Below are 18,377 nucleotides of genomic sequence, written 5' to 3' on the forward strand. Positions count from 1 at the left end.
GCACAGTTTTGGCAAAGTAGATTTATTAGTAATTTGTCAGAACAAGGCCTTACCCATCCACTGGAAAAGTTCCAAGGCAAAGTTTGGTCACACAGCACCATTCATGCATTTGTCATTGTCAATAAAATCCTCCTCTAGTCCAGACTTGATTATTTACTTTCATAAAGATGATATAATTTGTGTTGTGGGGTTTTTATTTATTTCTTTCTTCATTTTTGAGCTGCCTTTGGGCAGTGGGAGTAGGGGAAGTAGAAAGATTCTAGAGGATTCCCTAGGTATGCTGCTAGCAGTCAGGGGTGAGGATTCAGTACTCGTAGCCATACTACAAAGAGCATCTTATACCTATAGGAATATTTTAAATAACTAATACTACTCAAACTAACTGCAGACCTGCTAGTTTTTCTGATGCAGTATTTCATCACACAAGTTGAGAGCAACATGTAAACAGCACACTATCAATATTAACTAATAAAGAACTTAAAAAAAAATAAAGGTCAAATCAGCACTGGAATGAGATTTGGCAAGCAGTTGTTATACTGATATAAGTCACACAGGAAAACTGGAATAAGAAGAAAGAAAAAAAGAGGAGAAAAAAAAAACAAACAAAGCCACATTGTTTCTCTTTTATATACCTTGTTTGTACTGAGGAATCACAAACAGAGCTAAATGAACCTTGCAGAATTCCAGCCATAAGAAGTTTGCAGATTGCACCCCAATGATTTAGCCTGCAAGTTTGGAGGTGAAAGCTTAGCACTCCTGTGCCTTCCACAGCCACACCCTGGATTTGACAGAGCTTTTGGATAGAAAAGCTCACATCTTCTCTAGCCTGAGCACAGAAAGTAGAACTCAAAATCATTAAAATCTAAGTTTAATAATACAAAACTCTAAACACTGTTTTAAAACCAACACTACTAGGGAAGATGGAAAAGAAATGAAAAGGCTTGCGTAAAATTTCCCCAAGCCACAGCACCCTTGAAGACAGTTTTTGTTTCTGTGCTCAGCTGCAGTTACCTCAATGGCACGTTATGTAAATATTCTGCAGTAAAAGTGTTTTTCTTCCTAGAAATAAACAAAAAAAATTGTGCCCTTCTTTATTCACTGTTACTTATTCTTTGCAATACTTTACTCATCCTGCTCTTATACATCCTTGAGAAAATACAAGCATACTGTGATTTGGAAGTACGAAAGAGATGTTGGGCTTCTCATTCTCACAGATCTACCTACTTCCTACTACAGAAGATTATGGTTTTTGTGTATCTCTACCTTGTTCCTTGAAACACATACACTCCTGTCAGCTTTGATAACTCAGGGAAGTACGGTGTGGGATCACCATGTTTGTATACATCCACAACCTGCTCCGTAGCTCCAAAAAAAAAAAACAACCAAAAAAAAACAACAACAACAACAAAAAATTATGATAGAAAAATAAAAACTGTCGGGCACTAGGTTATAGGAGAACATTTCTCAACTGGAAACAAGCAAATAAAGCTAGCACAAGACTGCCAGCAAAACTGATGGTTGAGAGTACAAAGCAGAGCTCATTCAGCCAGCAAATTCACTAAAAGGTGGAAAACACTTCAGAATTAGAAAGTCCTAAGAAGATTAAATAATAGGCTCTACCGTAGTTCCTTAGGAAGAGAAATACAACTCACTCTCAAAAAAGTAAGTACCTCTGCATAAGGTCTCAGTAAAAATCATAAAGAGAAGCTAGGAAATAATGGCAATACCAGTTCCAAGCTCACAGACTGATGTGATGAAGAATAGATATTACACACGGACTGCTAGCTCAAGTCTGACCATCACTTGTGCAGGATAACTGCAGTAGCTGCTGGGAGCTCATTACCTTTCCATAATAGTTCGTGCCCACAGTGGAAGAAAACAATTTTTAAACTGAAAAATGAAATTTCCCAAGCAGACATATCATTGCACAGCAGATGATTTCCTGCCTGAACTCACAAGCCTGTGTCCATTTTCTAGTGCAGTTTGGGAAAAGTGTTTGTACAGACAGATGGGCAGGCAGAGCTCTCCAGGAACACATGCTTGCAGATCCTAGAGTCTATCTCTGGAGGGTAGTAAGTGAATAATTCCATTTACCCTATTGTCTGTGATAGCCTTGATTTCTAGAGGTATCAAAGTTGGAAGGCTATATTTTTCAAATTTTGAAGCACCTCAAAATGTAAGAAGATATCCTCCATTGAGTTTTTAGGGTGCTAGGGAGTACAGACACTGAAGTACAAACATCTTAAAGTCTCATGTGTTTTAGAAGTACCTCCACACATTCAGGAAGTTGCCAAGGCCACTCTGATTGTATCAAAGCACTGTGACATCTGCTTGCCAGAGCTCCTCCAAAAAAAAAAAAACAACTCTTTGGGATGGCTTTGCTCTTTTCTATGGAAGAATTTTATGCAGAACTTAGAAGTGTGACAATTTTAACTTTCTTAATAAGCCTTTTCAAGATTTCATAAATAAACTAATTAACAGGTGGGAAGAAATGATTACCTGAGAAATGTTATCTTCCAAAACACTATTTGAAGAGGCTCATTTATTAACGAGCTCTATGCCACATAACTTCTCTTGTACTTCTGTGTTTATCTCCTGAGGATGGAATGATTTAGCCTAATTTGGAGATAAATAGAAGAAAACAATTTAGTTTCCTGTCAAACTGAATAGGTCAAACTAGCTGACCCTTCAGCCCCTTCTGGACTTAAAAAGTATAAGAAATTACCTGGTTACCAAAATTGCCATAAAAATATAGCCAAATTCAGAAATGAGTCAATAAGTGATTTGGATTGTTGGTGTACTTAAAATTGTAGTAGGTGGTAAAAACAGAAAATATCAAATCAAAAGTATCCTCTGCTCAGTAAAATCTACTCTTTTGAGGACTTCTCTGCTTTGCTTTGAAATATTCAGAAATAATGCATGCAACCCATTTAAGGATATACAAATTCAGTATGGTGTTTTAAGTGTTTCATGTAACAAGGCTATATTTTTAGGAATAGCTTCAAATTTATTAGAGGCAGTCAGTCTCCCTTTGGATTAGGCAGAAGGTACAAGTACATTATTTACCCGTACAGGAAAAAGCTTGTCACTTCCTAGACAGCTCTACACTACTGATAATTTGCTTATGTCTTGATATAATATTACAGAACTCTAATTGAGATTATGGTGTAGAGAAGGATGACAACTTCTTAATTTACGGGGAAAATAAAGGATGAGATTTCAAGAAGGCCTAGTAAATTCTCATTCCATTAAGCCACATAAAAAGACAAAAATCATGAGCAACTAAGAAACCCAGCAGAGTGTGGGGGGATTTGGAGAGGGGTATATTCCAGAAGGGAAAGGAAAGCCTCTGCAACTGAACAAATGTTCCTTGCCTGGTGCTACGACTGATGCAAAGAACTGAAGGAGCTGCAAAAACTGCTCAACTGAAAGCGCTTCAGGACTTCACAGTAGGCACCACTTTGTGAAACTGCTGAAAATCTGGTAAAAGATCTAGCAGGGAGAATGAAGCGCACAGGGAAGGCAGGGAATGAAACCAGTGACTTTAAGTTCTCAATAGATGAAAACTTTAAAACTTTGGAATTTGGAAGTTGACTCAAAAGAAAATAAAAATAAATAATCCTTCCCCTAATCCCCATTTGTCCCCTTCTTTTTTCCCTTTTGAGATAGGAAAATAACATGAGAAACAGATATCGATTACCAGTCCATTTTACGGGTACTACCTCCTTTCTTTAAAAATAAGATTTATCTGTTTCCACACATCTTTGATAAACTGGATTCCACCAGTGGAATCCCTTAATGTTCCTAACTTTATGATGGATTTCTGCATTCTGACAGCAGAACTTTGCACGGTACTTGAAGAACACATACACACACACACACACACACACACAAAAAAAAAAGCAATGCATGAAGATCAAAGACACGTTGTGCTATTGACACCACTGCCCCAGGTAAAAATAATCTCCAAATTAAGTATTGCTTTAATATTCTGTCATTACTGTTGCAGTGATTTAAAAAAATGGGTTAGCTAGACAGTGTCACTGTGCAATTCTGACTTCTTCTGTTTCACTTGGTGTTCGTGAATGGTGCCTGTAATCACATCCACCAATGATAAGCTGTCTGCACCTGGTCAAGGTGGGACAAAAGACTTCCAGACCTGTTCAAAATGAAGAATAGCTTGTAGTAGGTCAAAAATTATTACAGGTCATCCTTAAAAGTATCTAGCTATCCTCCTCTCTATTTGCACTGGACCATCGCACAGCTACAAGAGACAAATTCAAATGCTCTGGAAGTCAGAGCTTGCTTGAAGTTAGGAATGGTACTGAGAAATAACAGCATTTCTGCTGGCTTGTTGTTATTTCAGCAGCCAGAGGAGACTAGGAACCAGCAGAAACTCAATGAAACACTCACCATGTTGATATGAACTGCAGTTTATCTACATAGGGAATTAGATTTTTCTTAGTCCTCACAAAAAGTGGAGGATGAAGGGCAGAATTCTCAAATAGATGCAGATCTGAAGAGTTCAGGCTTCTCATCCCTGCACCAGTCCTTCTCAAATCCCTCTCTAGTGTTCAAAACAGCTACTGAATGTTTACTTCACTTGTCAGAAAAACGACAATAAATAGGAAGGCACTTGACCAGGTGGCAGAAAAAGAATTGGCGTTACCAAAAGAGGTCACATTTAAACAGATCAGTTGAAGTGTAGCTTTAATTGTAAAAACAGAAGGTAGCATTTCTTACAGCATAACGTATTGCTGTTTCTACAAGCAAGAAATATGCTGAAGTAGTCACAATTTTTACAAGAGCATTAAGGCTATTCTGCTAACCTAGTTATTAGTTGTGTACCACTAGTAACTTTCTCCTTTTTTAGTGTTGTACTCTACCAAACCATGTGGTTACATACTGTATCTGGAATAATACCGTACATTCGTTCCATTTTGCCAGCTATCTCTGATATGCTCTCCAGATTTTAGTATTGTAAGTATGGATTTCTATGATATAAATCATTGCTAAAAATTTAAAGCCAGGGAGTTTGACATTTTCCCAGTAAAACCACAAATTTAATGTTAAGTACCTGTATTATTGAGAATGATCACTAAGCAGAAGAATCACTTCATATTCAAGCAAGTACTAAACGTTAAAAGATTTGGCCTGTAACAAAAGTTTTAAAGGCATATTTCATTAATAAATATACTTATAGTGTCCTTACAATGGCACCTGAGACTAATGCAGAGAATCAGCAACATAAACATTTGAAAAATGAGAAAAAAGAAAAAAAAAAAAAGAAAAAAAGGCTTCTTTCTTCCCCCTCTCCATGTTATCTGAGTGGAATACCACCACAATCAACAGATTTTATAATTATCAAGTGTCTGAGCTTCACTGTACCATTAAATCACTTGCAAACACTATTCACTGCTTCACGTACTCCTCCACTGTGAACATTATCCTATAATTAAACAAGATGACAATGTCATAAGAACATGAATCTTACTTTGTGAAGCACAGTCTTTAAAAAAAAAAAAAAAAAAAGACAAAATTCAATACACATCACCCAAACATACAAAGGTAGCAACATGACCAGGTGAGGTATTTAGAGAAAAAAATTGAGCATTTTCTGCCTTCCTCTGGCTCTTTTTGTCAGGGAGGTTAAAAAGGAAAAACAGTGTTTGAAGTATAAAACACCCAAGACTGACAAACTTGCAGCATTCAACCTGCCAGCTTAACAGGCTTTTTAAAAAATAAACAACTGATCTATTATATATGTTTAGTGTAGGCACAGCTCTGGATCTCTCTGAGGTTGACCAATGCAATATCTTCTCCCTCTAATTACTTAGGTTAAAGATACAGAAATGCAAGTGCTTCATCTTTGTTCACTTTGAATTCTGAGTATGCCATTACTTATTAATCCTTCTATATTTCTTTTATGCAGTGCTTTTGTTAATGATTCTATGCTATATTAGGAATGATAGCGCATGTAGAAAATGAAGACAGATATAAAAGAGTACTCTCAAAAATAGCTCAGAATTTCACAGAATTATTTATTTACTTGTTTACTGTGGTAAGTGACCTTCATAAAAGTACTCAAAGACAATTTTTTAAGCCTATAAATATACTCAACAATTCTCAGTATATAATAGAAATATATATTTTTAATTGGAGTTTTTATTACCCAAAACAGAACGCCTTGGACTGCATCGCATCAGAACTCTATGCATTTAATAATTGTCAATATTTGGCTGACAGTTGCTGACATATCTGTTAAAAACAGAACATCTGATATAGAGAATAAACAACTAGGCAGCAAGCTGATCAGAAAGATGACCCCTAGATGGCATGTAAATTGCCTGTATTTTGGGAGGCATACGACTTAACAGGCAATGCTATGAATACCAGTTCTGAAGACTGGGCAGTCATTTCTGCATCTTCAGCCTAAGCAGTAGCTCAGAATTCAGTCAACCTGATATAATCTTCTGGTACACTGAATAAGCGCTACTCTACAAGATTTCAGCGAGGTCCCATCTAAAATACAGTTAATCAGTCACTCCTGTTCCAAGAAGACACAACCAGACTAGAAAAGGTGCAAATAAGGGATTTGATGATAATCAGAGCAGAAGTAGAGAACACACTTTTTCTACAGATTACAAGTTTCACTTGTTTAGCCCTGCAGACTGAAAGCCAAGAGAAGCCAGGACAGCTCTTACAGAAGTGGTTACACTGGAGAGGGAAGAAGCATGAGTATATCAAAGGATAATGATGGCAGAGGAGAACATGGGCGTAAACTTGCTTATTAAGAGGCTTAGCCTGGAAATGTGACAAGGTTTTTTAGGCCTAATCTTGAGATTGATTACTTTATGAGAAGAATTATACATGAGATGCAAAAGCAGAGCCTGGAGTCAGATGTCCTTATATTCTCACACTTTGCTGATTTTAAGCAGTTTAGATAAGGGCTTCCTTTTCTTCCCTCAAGCATGCAAGAAAGGGGTAGGCACTAATATTCAGGGCTCCTGCCTCCTCCAGCAGCCTCAGCTCACCCCACAGTCCTCACTACCACCTGAATTCCAGCTCCTCGGGAGCCAGAAGGGAGGTACAGCCTCAGAATGGAAGGGAGGGAGAGAGAAAGAAGGCATGAGAGAAGGAAAAAAACCAAAAACTAACAAACAAAAAGCAAAATACCACACAGTGGTGTCCAGGCTCTCTAGAAACAGACTGAGTTCCTCAATACCTCAATTTGTTCAGATTAGAGCTCTGCTTTCTGGTGATAGTAACAGGATCTAAGAGAATAGCATGGAGTGTTAGGAAAAGGTTCTTTGCCAGAGAGTGGTGGGTATGAAACAGACTCCCCAGGGCAGTGGGCATAGCCCCAAGCTGACAGAGTTCAATGAGTCTTTGGGCAACACTCTCAGACACAGTGTTTGGATTCAGGGTGGTGCTTTGTGGAGCCAGAGTTGGACTCAATGACCCTTGAGAGTCCCTTCCAACTTGGGATATTCTGTCATTCTGTGAATATCTTGGAAAAACGTTCAGTATCTGTGAGCACACTACAAAGTCTGACCCACCACTGGGGAAGCTTACATCTTCACACTGAGCATTCAGTCTTTTTTCAGACTGAGTGCTGCAATCCGTTTTCCAAACTGTGCACATTTTCAAGTTGTTGGCTTTTGTTCCCAATCCCCCCCATACCTAAGAGCATAAAGAGCAATTAAGAAAAAAAGATCTGAAAATTTAGAGCAGAGTTCTGCAGCACAGGATGAACTCTGCATCACAGAGCTTGACTGAGAACACAGGTGACCTGGATCCTGCTTTCTTTTTCAAGTTAAACGTCATGGCTTGGACAATACAGTTTTATTAGCAGGGTAGCTATACAAAAAAATCAGGCAATTCACATCATTCCTCTGCATCCAAGACCAGTAAGCAAGGAGCACCAGGTGCTGCAATCAGAACATCATTTCACAGTGGTTATTTTTAACCTTCCAGTAGGGAACAAAAGCTGATCTCATTAAAAGACAAACAGGACTAGATGACTACTTGAACTAAAGGAAGAAGAAATTAAAGAAAAGAGAGAGTCTTAAGTGTTCCTGGTGAAGTATCTTCATTCTTCATAGTCAGTGTCTGTGCATGGACACCGTTCAAACAAGCTAGATTTAATGGATTCCGCCCTAATGTCTTCACTTTTTTGCTCAGACCCAGGGGAGCTGGGACTGCTGAGTAATGGAGCTAAATCGCTCCTGCTGCTTATTAGCAAGCAGCTTAATAGACCCCAAAAGGAAAAGCACTTTCCAGCCATGATGAGGATCTTCACAGGTGGTACGCAAGAGTTAGCCATGCCAGTAGCAGTGCAGGGAAGAGTTGCTCTCTGCAGTTAAGCTGCCACAGGTAAAATATAAAAGCACAGACTATCAAATCCAGCAAAGACAGGGACAGATGCACAGGGCGGTATAAAGAGCAGTCCTTCAGACACTGTGAGGCCAGATAAATACAAGTTTGGGGATGTATTCCACCCAGGAGCTGAAGTTTTCTCTATATAGATTTACATATCTGTATATTTCCTCAAAACCATGTATCGTTGGGATATCATTACTAAAGCTCACTTTGGGGATTTTGCACCTTAAGTATATGCTACAGTCAAGTTTCTGAATAGAAAAGCTTACCAAATACAGATTCATAACCAAAATCTTCCTCGGCCCTTTACATAAGCCCCAAACCAATGAGCCACGTTGATCCGTTCTTCAGGAATCTATTCACCGCCTCCAGTTCCCAGAGAGGTGCTCAGGAAGATGCACCCAGCAAGTGATCCAATAGGATGGAGAGCTGTGCTCGGGAAGCTCTGTAGCGAAGGCAGTTTGTCACCATTTGTCAGTGAGAGAGCAGCTGTGACTCATTTCACAGTCTACTAAACATGAAATGAGTTTGTTTCCATCTGCGACAAACCCTGCCACCACTTGTGATGCACGTTAGGAGGTGTGGCTATCATGCCTTCTAATATCATGGAAAATTCAAAATTAAGCAGAAGATTAAGTGACTTCTTGGGTTCCTCCTGCATAAGGCAGTGCCAAAGTCTCAAATCCCACTGAACTGAAGTTAAGGCTCAGTTCGCCCTGTGCAGATGTCCAGGTTCTGGTCCTCATTCATCACCCTTCTGCCTCATAGAGCCATTGCAGCACCAAACTCCATGACAGTGAAAGCTGCCTGAACCTGTATCAGCGTTCCATGGCCAGTGAGACATCCACACAAGTCCAAACTGCAAGCCCCCAGAAGATGCACCTGCCATTTCAGAGTGAAAACGGAATGATATGCAGAAGTAATGAACACACATTGCATTTCAGCATGAAATGGTATCACAAAATGAAATATTTTGACAGTCAAACATCTGGCTTCATTAACACTGGCACCTTTCTTGTGTCATATGCAATTATTATGTCATTTCATGTTGTAACAGTCAAAACAGGCTTATGTTAGGACACAAACAGGTAAGAGGTTGAATAAAACACCGTAGCACCACTATTTCAAGACAACCAAACAATTCAGCTTCACAGAATTGAACAGGAAAAAAACCCACCCTACAATTTCCAGTACAGTGCAAATTTCCAGTACAGTGCAAATTTCAGTTTCTAGCTAATTCAAACTATCAAATCTTGGCAAATCAGTACATTTCCTATTTTCTCAAGAGTACTCTGTCAATAGCAAATACAGATACCTTTAATAAAGATATGAAGTCTCAACAGAAATTCTCAGCAAGGATTCAGAGTTGGGTGCATTTGTGCTATCAGCATCACTAGCATCATACTTAGTTTATTCACATTGCAGTACAAAAGTACTGAGATTAAAGAAAGTAGCTGGAAAACTTCTCCTCCATACCAGTACATTTAATAAGCAGTGACAAATACACACTCTATTTTTCCCTCCGCTTTCTGATCAAATGCCAAAGATGTGACAGATGCAAGACAGCTGTAGGAGCTCCCAAACTGAGACAGAGTTCTACCACAATCTACCTCAAAGTGGTATCCAAACACTGCCTCAGCAGCCTAACATCTTATTCCCCAGCATAAGCGTAGCAAAGGCACAGAGCCAGAAGCTGCTGTTGCAGACAGCAATAACATCTTTGCAAATTTAATTCAGGAAAAGCAATTTTCCCGTGTGAGTCTGGAAGTCACAGGCTCCTGAAGTTTAATTGCAAGCTAAAAACGGTGCTCTGATCATCCTCAGGTATATCGCTCTCTTACATCTCTATCTTCATTTTTCTCACAATTTCATCCTAGCATATAATTTAAAAGTAGCCACAAAGTGAAATGTCATACAAAATCCAAATATTTTTGCCATAATGAGCATTATTGTTTTGTGTTTTTTTTTTTTTTGTACAGCGCTTGTTTCTAAGGATTCAGAAGAGCTGCATGCTATGGAGCGTTACAATAAGAAATTTTTGAAGTGAACAAAATACAGGAGTCAAACATTGGGAAAGTTTTTACATATTTAAGAAAATTAGTCAGTTTACAGTGAGGAGAAATAAAAGCCCATGAAACCCACCTACTTTTTTCCCCACTTAAGCAGGCCAGAGTCTGCTTAAGTGATAGTGATGAACACCTTTAAATTTTTGGCATTTTACTGGGAATATTTTAACTCTGAAACTTGTGAGATACAGAGGCAAATTAAAACACCGTTGAAGTTTGAATAATTGGAAGCAGAGGTGGAGATGCTGCGTTTGGGAGCAAGGGTCTTTCCGCAGGGAAATTCTGCTATAACGTGGTCTGTTTCAGAGGCCAAACATTTTTCTCTGGAGAAATTATTTTTATAAGCCACCGATGATTCATCCTTGGCAGAGTGATTCAACTTTAGCTGGCAAAGCTGAACTCTAGCAAGAGGAGGAAAATCACCCTAGTTCTTCTGTTGTTTTGATGACAGAACCAAGTAACTTCTTGTTAGTGAGTCCCCTCTAGAATATCACTGGATTCAAGGTAGGCTATGAATACAATTTACCAAGGACAGATACAATAACACTGGCAATAAGAAGCTGATTAAGGGGAGTAGCTATCGTCATTAGACAGGTATTCCTACCGCTAGGATTTTCTGCAGCACAAAGCTCCTACTCGCACTCCACAGGGGCAATTAGCTTCTGGAAACAAAACATGCTTGAATGGGAGACTTCTTGGAAAGATGCAGTTTTTACAAGTCAGTTAAAAGCTGAAGGTATTATGTGTGCAAAAAGGCTTAGAAAGACTGTGTCATTTTGCCAGCAGGATGCCTAGCAGCAAACATTTGCTGTAAAAGTCATTACCTGAGTCAGTTTTTCATTAGCTGTGTCGCCACTCCAGAGATATGAGATGAGCCAGTACAGTTGCAGACATTTAGCAAATGCACAATACAGAAATTAACACAAACCTCAGTCACACAACTAGGTGTGTTCTGATTTTGCAAAAAATTGTTAAAAGAGATGTGAGGGCATGGTAATCACCTCATTTTAATTCAACCACGTTAATTAAATACAGGAAAGATCCTTTGCAGAGGACTAGAAGCACTAAAGGCAGCACGTCAAAGATAACAACTCTCACTGTTTATCCCTGTGTATCATGCTGCATATTTACCATTTGGTACAGTAAGATCCGTTTTTCTCTAAGTAAGAATTCATCAACACTAATATAAATTGGCAGAAAGAAGCCAGAAAACGTGAGTCTTATAAATAAGCTCTATAAGCAATGTCAAAATTACAGTCTCTTTTTTTCTTTCATCCAGCTTCCATTCCAAAACACATTCATCACAATTCAGCAATACAGTAATGCTCGCAACCCACAACACAGGTGAAATTTAAAAGCTGCTATCTTCAACCAGAAGATGCATGCACTGGTATCACCACAGCCTTCCTAACCTCAGAGCCACACCTGCCATTCCCTAAGGGCTGGGGACAGAGCTGTGTGATTAGCCTGACGAGCCCTTTTCATGGGGAGTTTGACACAGCCCAAACTCATCAGGATATCCACATGCCCACTGTGCAGCACCTAACACAAATCTGCATATTGTCCAGCTCCATCTGGTGGATAATGCCCAAGGGTTCCAGACAAACATCTAGAATCCAAGCTTCTGCTCTAAGAAAGATCTTTTGGAGGAATTTAGACATCCATCGCCTTTTCTACCTCTGCAGGACAAAGACTGAGTTAAGGATTACAGTCTTTTCCTTTTCTCAGGAAGAAATGCCTATTCATCTCTATCATACCATGAAGCAATGAATGGGAGCTAATCCAAATGATCACCTCAGTGCAGACACTGATTAATTCCTGAACAGCTCTGCCAAATGAAAGTACCAAAGGGATCTGGCCTCAAAGACCGTTACATATCTTTATCTTTTCTCTTGAACCTCTACTTTTTCCTACCACTTTCATTTCCATTTTTAAGGGTAACAACAACAAAACAAACAAACAAAAACAGAAAAACACATTTAAATATGAACTTGAAATTTCATTTCATTGTGTTTTACTTTTTGCTGGAAATGAAATGACTTCTTTCACTAACGCTGACTGAATAATTATCAGCATAGATTCATTCCAACATATTGTCAATTATTTTTTTTTAAAGCAACACATCATTGATTTAAACAAAAAATAAAAAAGGAAAAAAAAAACTTCTACCCTTGCTGCATTTAGCACAGCAATCAAAACCACTTTAAAGCCTCTGTGAAAGCATCTTTTAGGACAGCAACAGATCAAGTCATTATGAAGTCTAAATATAGCTTTCTATATATAAAAAATTAAACAACTATTATATACAATTATTAGTAGCACATATTTTCTTACAAATCAATACTTACTTTGAACTCTCAAAATTTCTGTTGCATTATATAGTTAATGGGAAAGTTTCTGTTAAGTGGATATTTTAATCCGTGTCAGGACAGGTGGAAGGAGCATCTTTTGGATGGTTAGAAAACTCAGACTATTGAAACAGAGCCAAATGTGTGCCACACTTAGCAAACATTGCTGAGAAGAATAAGCACTTGCCATTTATTAGCCCACACACCTCATTTACTCTCAGCTCAATTGAAACCACACACTTATTATGCAATAGCTGTTATTTAGCACCTACATTGCAGCTAGTTTCAAATGTATTTATAGAGGTTCTGTCTTAGGCAAATATTATACTACAAGCTGTTAGTTGATGTGTGTTTCTTTATAATTTCTTCCTGCATGTAAAGGACAGCTCAAACAAGAGAAATCGCAGGATGCACCCACAGGCTGATTCAGGCTGAACAGTGAGGTGGCTTTTGGTCTTCCTAGAGAAAGAGAATGGTTTGTGAGCACAACAGGCCCCCAGTCAACTGATGGGGGCATTTATTCCTGTCTATTTCATGTCTTACATAGCACTACATATGCCTCAGTTTCACAAAATGAATAGAGGAGTTTCAGGGTGCATAATGGGAGAACTGAGCGCTTTCATGCTAGTTTGACAAATGATGCTCAGACAAAGTTGCAGTTCAGTGATAGCAACCTGCCAGTTGCTTGCCAGGTGTACGAATAATGGGAAAGCAAAGACAGAAAACATCCCCATGCCGACAGAGATCTGGATGGGATTACTGTGCATCATGCTTGCAGAGCAGAAACAAGAACAGCCTTGGGCTGCTGGAGTTCCAATGAACATCCATCTTTTCTAATCAAAAAGCTGCGCAGCCATTCACTGCCTCTAAGTGCTAAGTGTCTACATTCTCTTTCCCTCATGAAGAGCGGCAGAAGAGCCAGAATTCCCAGCCTACCTCCAGAAGGCCTCCATGGTAGAGAAAGCAACCACACACAGCTGGAGACCACCCCCAACACTTTAATCTGGCCAGTGTCAAAGTCCATGCTGAATTGGAGCTAGATTAGCATACGCCAAACTGAGAAGGTTTAGAACTTTTCTAACCCCTTGCCTGGTAATTGATTTCTCAGCCTACAAGGGGCTGAACTGTGTGAGAAGATGCTCAAAGCCCTGCACTCTTGGCTCCATCTCAGCAGAGATCTAGCTGTTGATGAACAACAGGTTTCCACAGTCCCATCACGGGACTCCAGGATGGCAGCCTGAACACAAATGAAAGACAACAAAAACAGGCTCCTAAGCGAGTTTGCATCATAACTCTTCAAGAAGCTTCTTTGACTAAGGATTTAAAAATCAATGGAGCAAAGCTCTTGCTGTAATTATCATTGATAGGTCATGACAGAAGTACAGGCTGCAATGGGGAGAGAGGCAAGAGGCCAAATTTGTTTTTGACATAAGCAGAGAGGTCACACAGAGGACAGTAACAACCATAGCCTCTTCTGAATCCTACTCGTAAAGACCAAAGGTCATCACTGCTAACCCCTCAGAGGGGAGCCATGGTGAGATTTAGGAAGCTAAATTCTTTTATAAAGATGAAGAAAATGTAAAAGGCACCATTTATTCACATGGAGACATAACTACTCTGTGAAATAATAGTCGCACCCTAAATGAGACGTTTTCAAATAATCCCAAAGTTTTCTGATGTTCTTGCCTATGCTCCACTTTCTGATACAACTAAATTACATTGAGGATGGTCTCCACTTATGCAACCACCCCTCTCCTTTGTCAGAGGCACAAGCAATCTCTGTAGCCACCACCCCAGCTGTCAGTCAGACAGTGCCAGACATCTTCATTTCCTTTTACTTCAGTAGACACCTTTAAACAGCATTGCCTCGCAGTCCGTAAGCTGTATTAGTGCTGCTACTGTAGCACAAGACCTCTCTACATAGGCTGGCATAAAATTAACTGCCTGTATAGCAGTTTACAAACCTTACAGCACATCCCTTTGTAATACAGCAAGCAAGAACAGCAGAATATTGCAGCATCAGTCTTCAATGTCACACAGCTTCTCCATCACCACAGGGACATAAAATTAAATGACTATCTGAAAGACGAAATAAAACACTAATTTGTCTGACAGTTTCGTGAAGCTACTAGAGAAATAACTGCTGCAGTCAGCCTTCTAAAATCAGGACAGTACAACTTGCCAAGGGTTAACCTGCTCACACACTGCAGCCTGAGCCTTTCTCTTGCTTAAGGACTGTTTAATTATGTATACCAATGCAATAGCTCCAGCAGGAAAGATTAAAACAGACTCTCACAGCCTAACATGAGGGTATTTGACCAGGAGCCTGCAAGGCTGTGAACCAACATCTTCCATTTTCATGTAAGTATCTTAAGACCCGGGGTGGGAATTTCATCACTTCCTGAGAAAAATCAGAAAACTCTAAAGTCTCAGTTAAACTGAGAAAACAGATTTAATATGAAACATACCTGTTCCTGATTGTCTCATAAAGTGTTTTGAAAGTGCTCCAGTGCTTCTGAAGTAGCAAAGAGAGCATGCAAAGCGTACACAATTTTTCACTTGCTCAGAAACAATGAAGACTCTTAGCTTAAAACTGATTTTCATGGGAGAATAAAAGTCCTCAGAGCCCTTAGTCTAGGGTGCTTCATGGCACCCCTCATCAGCGGCAGTTTGTCCTCAGCACTGTCACTTCCTAAACAATCATGCCTTTGAATGTGAGGTTCTCTGCTGCAAACACTAAAATGATTATTAGACTGCTTTCTTTAAGCAGACAAAATTAGTTAAAGCAAAATATTAAGGTTTCTAAGAATTAACGGAAACAAAAAAGAAGTGATGTCACGGTGCAATGTGATAATGGGGAAGAATCAACACTATAGTGAAAGAAGAACAGGTGCAATAAAAAGTTGATTTTCCTATATCCCTTTTACCACCTACCAGCAAAAATGTCACAAGATGAAGTCACTCTTTTTTCCATCCTTCCTCCCCATCACATTAAATTGCACAGAGGAAGCAGCTACTATTTTATTTCATGAGCCCTCTGGAGAAGTGTGATAGATTTCTCAAGCAACAGGAACTCTTCAAGTCTCTTTCATATCTTTTATCTCCCAAACGTATGCCTTAAGGGAGCCCCCTCTCCCCCTTTTTAAGCCCAAGTACTTTTTTAAAAATCATGAAGATAGGGCTGCCAAACAGTAGATCCCAGAAGCCCAGGGTTTAACAACATGAAGCTCTTCGGCAAAGCATAAGAACTTCCCTATTCCTATTTTCTATGATTTCAGGTAACACTGGTAGAGGTAGAAGACACACACCGTGGAGCTTGGAGTGACCTTCACTGGGCTGCACTGACCTGTAACAAGAGTTGCATTTTCCAAATTCTGCTCACTGCAGGGATTCTATTAAAAATTAAAGCAAAAATATAAAATGCTGCACAAGAACAAGTGTAAAGATTATGGGAATGGAGCGCACATGGACATTTACTGTAACTTTTTAATAATCATTATTTAAACTCTGAAAACAAGCTACCAGCAGAGCAACAAAATGCTTTCATGGGTTCTCCATACTGCACTACAGCTGCACCCCACTCTGCTTTCAGAGCCACACTTAGGGCATCCAGCAGCATGGAGCTGCTATCTCCCAAACACACTCATTTCCACTGCAGTTTTCTTCCAAACACCCAAGAAGTGTAGGTTGCCAACACCTACACTTAATGTCAGAGGATGGTAACACTCTGGAACAGGTTGCCCAAGGAGGTTGTGGATGCCCCATCCCTGGGGGCATTCAATGCCAGGCTGGATGTGGTTCTGGGCAGCCTGGTCTGCCGGTTGGTGACCCTGCACATAGCAGGGGGTTGAAACTAGGTGATCTTTGAGGTCCTTTTCAACCCAGGCCATTCTATGATTCATTATATGATTATAGAACAAACAAACAAAAAATGAAGTAATCAGAGCAATACACATAAAAAACTATCGGAATTACAGCTGGGCTCCATTAGAGGCTCACCATAAACTAGAAACAACAACACCAGATCACACCTCACCTGCAGGTACTCAGTCTCACCTTAGCTGAAAGCTGCTGCTGCTGCCGCTGCTGCCCATGGGAAGTTCAAGTGGCAGAGCACAGCCATGCTCATACAGACTAACAAACAGGTTCTCATGGCCTGTGATAACCACACCTAATCCCCATCTAGAGAACAGTCAGAGAGTTCTGGGAATCAAATTTCCTGCCAAGTTACCCCTGCCCTGAGAAATCAGACAGTGCAGAGAAAGCCCTGCCAAGCCTGGCCAGTGCCACAGTCAGCCAAATGCCACACATCAGGGATTTAGAAGTGCTATCTGCTACAGTCCAAAAAATAGGCATGCCCATTATTCTGAGTACAACACACTTCTGGATGCATTATTAAATGCCAGTAAGTCCATTTTTCTCTGATATAGAAGTCAAAAATGCACTTTAGTGTTGCTACCTAAGAACATAACTGTTTCCTGCAATACAAATCCACTTCTACACTTGCTTCATCTCTTTTTGCATTCAGATTTGTATCTGAGAATTCAAAAGGTCAGCTCTGGAAGGTACTGATAAGTCACTGCTCACTCTTACTCCTGCTCACGTCATAGCATGCCTGAGCATTCCTTTCCAAGGGCCTGGCTCTCACAGTGATGAGTGCTGTGGTGACTCAGTAAAAGAGTAAACAGTGAGATGAATAAACACATTAAAAAACCCAATAGCAAATATAATATCTCACTGCATTTTACATTTACTCCAAGGGTTAGGGAGACAAAAAGAGCACAGGTGAAATCACCTCCTGAAGACGTCTCAGCTGTCAGCAGCATAGCCACGAATGATAACAAGTTAAGCCTACTGACTCCTTCCACCTCTCATTTCCAGCAACCATGCCTGAGCATAATAAGCACTGCTGTGAGCTCTCCTCTTCGCCCCTCTGTTTGGAGCTGTCAGTAAACCCAACCAACCTGAAGAGTTCAAGCTAAAGGATGACTATACCGAGAGTAAAGTGCACAAATGCTGCAGACTCATTCTTTCATTCCTATATAGAAGAGCACTTAAGTGGCTCAGCTCACAAAGGATGGCTCCAGAAATAATGCATTTCACAACTTTTGGAAAATGATGTGAGCATAAACAAGGAAGAAAATAAATGGGAAACTGAAATGTTTTGGCTAACATCTTGTGGTTTTTTGAAACAAATCTCCTCTTATAAAAAGTCTTTCAGAGTGAGAAAGCCCTAACAATCTCAAGTCTTTTCACTGCAGAGGCTTATAGGACAAAAGATCGAAACCGTGAAAGGCCTATTTCTGGAAGCGTAGGCTGGTGTCAGTTGCATCTGTCAGTGCATCCTCTTGTAGCCACGCCACTTCTGAAGTCCTTCACACCAAACCCTACAGAGAGTACAAAGCCAAAAGAACCCCAGCCCCTCGCAGCATGGCCACTTCCTACAAACGTGTATGTCCTGTCACACCTCTGGTGATGAGCAACAGTCAAAAGAATCTAAAAAGCAGATAGAACTGAATCAATCCCCACAGAAGGTCACCACAGCTAGACAAGGACAAAGCAGAGAAAAGACAAATTCAGT

The 18,377-nt window shown here is 39.8% G+C and overlaps 1 protein-coding gene across 8 annotated transcripts in view; it reads right to left on the minus strand.

The window, feature by feature from the left end:
* The window catches only part of RGS6 (regulator of G protein signaling 6), a 231,979-nt gene that overhangs the window by 173,002 nt on the left and 40,600 nt on the right, over positions 1–18,377 (minus strand). The window contains exon 1 of one of the 8 annotated variants that reach the window (XM_052693957.1): positions 16,853–16,874. The exons of the other annotated variants lie outside the window; for them this stretch is intronic. The gene's annotated coding sequence lies outside the window, so the exon portion shown is untranslated. Of the gene's footprint in view, positions 1–16,852; positions 16,875–18,377 lie in introns of those variants that run through there. 8 annotated transcript variants of the gene reach the window in all.

This window comes from Tympanuchus pallidicinctus, unplaced genomic scaffold, assembly GCF_026119805.1.
Source record: "Tympanuchus pallidicinctus isolate F22 unplaced genomic scaffold, pur_lepc_1.0 scaffold3, whole genome shotgun sequence".
Lineage (NCBI taxonomy): Eukaryota > Metazoa > Chordata > Aves > Galliformes > Phasianidae > Tympanuchus > Tympanuchus pallidicinctus.